The sequence below is a fragment of the Sinocyclocheilus rhinocerous genome, unplaced genomic scaffold (assembly GCF_001515625.1).
Source record: "Sinocyclocheilus rhinocerous isolate Xijiao unplaced genomic scaffold, SAMN03320098_v1.1 scaffold5449, whole genome shotgun sequence".
Lineage (NCBI taxonomy): Eukaryota > Metazoa > Chordata > Actinopteri > Cypriniformes > Cyprinidae > Sinocyclocheilus > Sinocyclocheilus rhinocerous.
Genome location: NW_015665042.1, coordinates 2,148 through 5,335, shown reverse-complemented (window position 1 = coordinate 5,335; position 3,188 = coordinate 2,148). Strand labels below are relative to the sequence as shown.

The following is a 3,188-nucleotide window of genomic DNA, read 5'->3' as shown; positions in this document are numbered from 1 at the left end:
CATTACACACTCTATTTAACACTCTCTCAGTTCCTGTTCAGATCGCCGTGTATTGTTCTGCGTTTATCACTCATCTAGCGATAGCTGTATTACCGAGCCTAGTGTCTTGCTTGCCTTGTCTTGCCTTGTCTGTTTCCCCGTGTTCTGATCACTGCCTTTGTTCCTGGATTATCCCTCGAGTCTCGCCCAATTGGATACTGTTCGCCCCTGCCTGGACCTTTGCCTTGTACCTGGATTATCCCTCTTGCCTTGCCATCAATATACCTGTTTGCCACTTTCTGACCTATGCCTGTTTTTGACCACGTCTCTTGTGAATAAAGCCTTGCAGATGGATCCGCACGCTTCCTGTGATCTTTTTTTTTTATGTTGTCATTTATGTTTTAATGTTAAGTGTGATAACATGCTCTTGATTTGTATTAGATTTTTTTTCTTTTAAATATCTTAAGTTGTTAAAAACTCCAGATTGTGTAAATCATAATATTTATATTTAAGTGTATTGTATTTATACAATTTTATATTGTCATTAATTCTTTTATATTTTTATCATTTTGTATTGTCTTAAGTGTTCCCAAGTTGTTAAAAATGTTATTTTTTTAATAAAAGCTGTATATTGAATTTGTTTGGATGGATTGCCATTTTGTTTTCTATTAGACCTATATATGTAGTCAATTAATAGCGGTCTATTTGATGACTAGTCTATTCTTGGGCTATGATTAGACGTCTATTAAATTTTCACTGACAGCCCAAATTTAGCCTTGTTTTAACCTAGACGTCTGGGCTGTGTTTGGATGGCAAATAGACGTCTTTTAAACGCAAAATTGCTTGCTGGGTAGTGTCCCTTACAGGAAATTACGTCACATTTCTGAAGTGCGAAACAAACCACACGAGCCAAATAGGGGTTATGTGCAACAGATTTCTTTATTCTGTTAACCTGGTCTTGCCGCTTCCGGTTCAAGCGTTTTGCATATGCTTCCTTAAAGGGGTCATATGATCATTATTTTTTTAAAGATCATTATTTTGTGTATTTGGTGTAACAGAATATGTTGACATGCTTTAATGTTCAAAAAACACATTATTTTACAAATACTGTACATTATTGTAGGTCCTATATGCCCCGCCTCTCTCAAACGCTTCGTTTTCTACAAAGTCGTAGATATGTGGGGGCGTGTTAGAATGAGCCGTTTTAGGGGGGCGTGGCAGAGTCTTAACTTTGATAAAGAATATCTCTTTGGTTTTGAGACTTTAGTCTTTGCAACTTCAGGGATCTTATCTATGCACAATCAGCTTGTAACACTCCAAAGAGAAAGGAAAACTTGAAATCGCATCATATGACCCCTTTAAATATGAAGCTGTTTTACTCAAGATGCCTTCAAAGTAGATACCAAAATGATCATAACCAATGTCCATCACATATCCGGACTGATATCTATTTTTATTTATTTTTTTATTATTTTCACTAACATTTAGATATAAAAATTTAATAAAACGTCAACCATAAAAACAGCTAGCTAGTTTAACTGATTATCTTAAAATATATTATTTATTACGGCTGTTAACACGTTCACTGGCAAACGAAAGCGATGAGCCCTGTTTTCCGGGTTTGCTCAGGTGATGTTCGACATATACCTTATATAATGACACGTGATAGAAGATTTGAAAAGACGAAAATTTATTTTAGTATCAATACACATAGCTAGACAGGTGATGAACACATCTAGTTAACATTTATAATTAATATTTGTCTGATATGTTGTAAGATCATTTAAAAGAACGATGTCCCGCCTGTTGTTGATTAATGCCAGCGGTGATGTTCTACAATAGACTCTTTTCACAATGACTTCAGCTAACTTCCGCTTTTCCGCAAAGAAGTGTATCTGTACTTCCGTTATACCTTTACACCGGAGACTTCTCGGGAAAATGTGGGAAAATCTTGAAATATAAAGGTGTATGTTAATTAGTCAAATTAATGTACTTACAGTCAGGTTCTTTTGTGAATTATATTCTACATCTGCTTTTGATTGTTGGGAGGCTAGCTTGCAGCAACTGTAGCAATATTACAGACTTGCTTTCAGATTTGTATGATAACGATTATGTATGCACACGAAATATATACTTAAAGCCATTTCACTTGTTATTATGGTTTATGTCATTCCCTGGATAATTTATTTGATTTATTTCTGTTGTCGCTGTGATGACTGTAATAGTGAGTACACTGTAAATTCTCTGTGTATATTTACATGCAAGTGTAGTTATTTTGCAATAAAAAAGACAAACGTCATGAATTTTTTAATATAGGAAAAAATTACATGGACACAAGTCATATTTTTAATATTAAATATTCTCATCCATAAATCTGAAAATAAACCCAATATTATCCAGTAAAGATTAAAATGGCTTTATATTGAAACAATGCAAGAAGGACCGCCGTCAAGCCGTGTGTGCTGCAGATTGTGATGTAGGTGGAAAGACAATTCATTTAATTTTCATAAGTAAGGATTTCATATTATATTTTATGTATTCAGTACAGTATGGAGCACTGGAAAATATCCTTCAAAACTGTGTGCAAATATCCATAAAATTAATTGATATGAAGATAAATCTTGCTGTAATCTGGCCTGTTATTTGCAGCATTTTATCCTGATATTGTATTAATCTCTATTTTCTTTGGGCGCTGCGAGTCCTTCCTCCCTGCAAAATAATTCAACACAAAAGCATTTACTGAGCTCTCATGAGTGCAGATTGTTCCAGATCAATGTGAATCATCTGAAAAACTCACCAGCTCTTCTTGCACAGATGATCTGAAGAAGAATCACAGTAGGAGCAGCAAACACTGCAGTCTTAAGAATGATCAAAATATCTGCAGGAAAGATGGACAGATGAACAGAATCAAGACTTTGTAAATGAAATCAAAGGTATAAAATGATGATCAGTTCTTGACAAAGCACTGCAGATTGACTGTTTCAGCATTAATGAACTCTCGTACCTCTGAATAATGATCCAACAGTCTTACAGACTTCAGTTTCTGCTGGATCTGTGATCATATACTGTATGTTAGTTCAGTTCAAACATAATGAACATAGAAACAAAACATCTTAATACTTAAGCTTTGCATCACAAAAATGATAAACATGTACCAGACCTGTGTGAACTATATTAATAAATGAAAATGTCTCAGTTACGTATGTAAA

General features: G+C 34.4%; 2 long non-coding RNA genes across 2 annotated transcripts in view; both read right to left on the bottom strand.

Moving 5' to 3' along the window:
• LOC107731065 (uncharacterized) overlaps positions 1-298 on the bottom strand; it is a 2,200-nt gene extending 1,902 nt beyond the window's left edge. The window contains exon 1 of the long non-coding RNA XR_001638738.1: positions 265-298. This is a non-coding gene — a long non-coding RNA (uncharacterized LOC107731065). The remainder of the gene's footprint in view (positions 1-264) is intronic.
• A 2,129-nt stretch (positions 299-2,427) lies between these two features.
• On the bottom strand, positions 2,428-3,045 carry LOC107731066 (uncharacterized). The gene is made up of 3 exons (XR_001638739.1): positions 2,984-3,045; positions 2,777-2,857; positions 2,428-2,688 (listed from the first exon to the last, which is right to left on the bottom strand). It is a non-coding gene; the product is annotated as an uncharacterized LOC107731066 (long non-coding RNA).
• Positions 3,046-3,188: the final 143 nt, after the last annotated feature.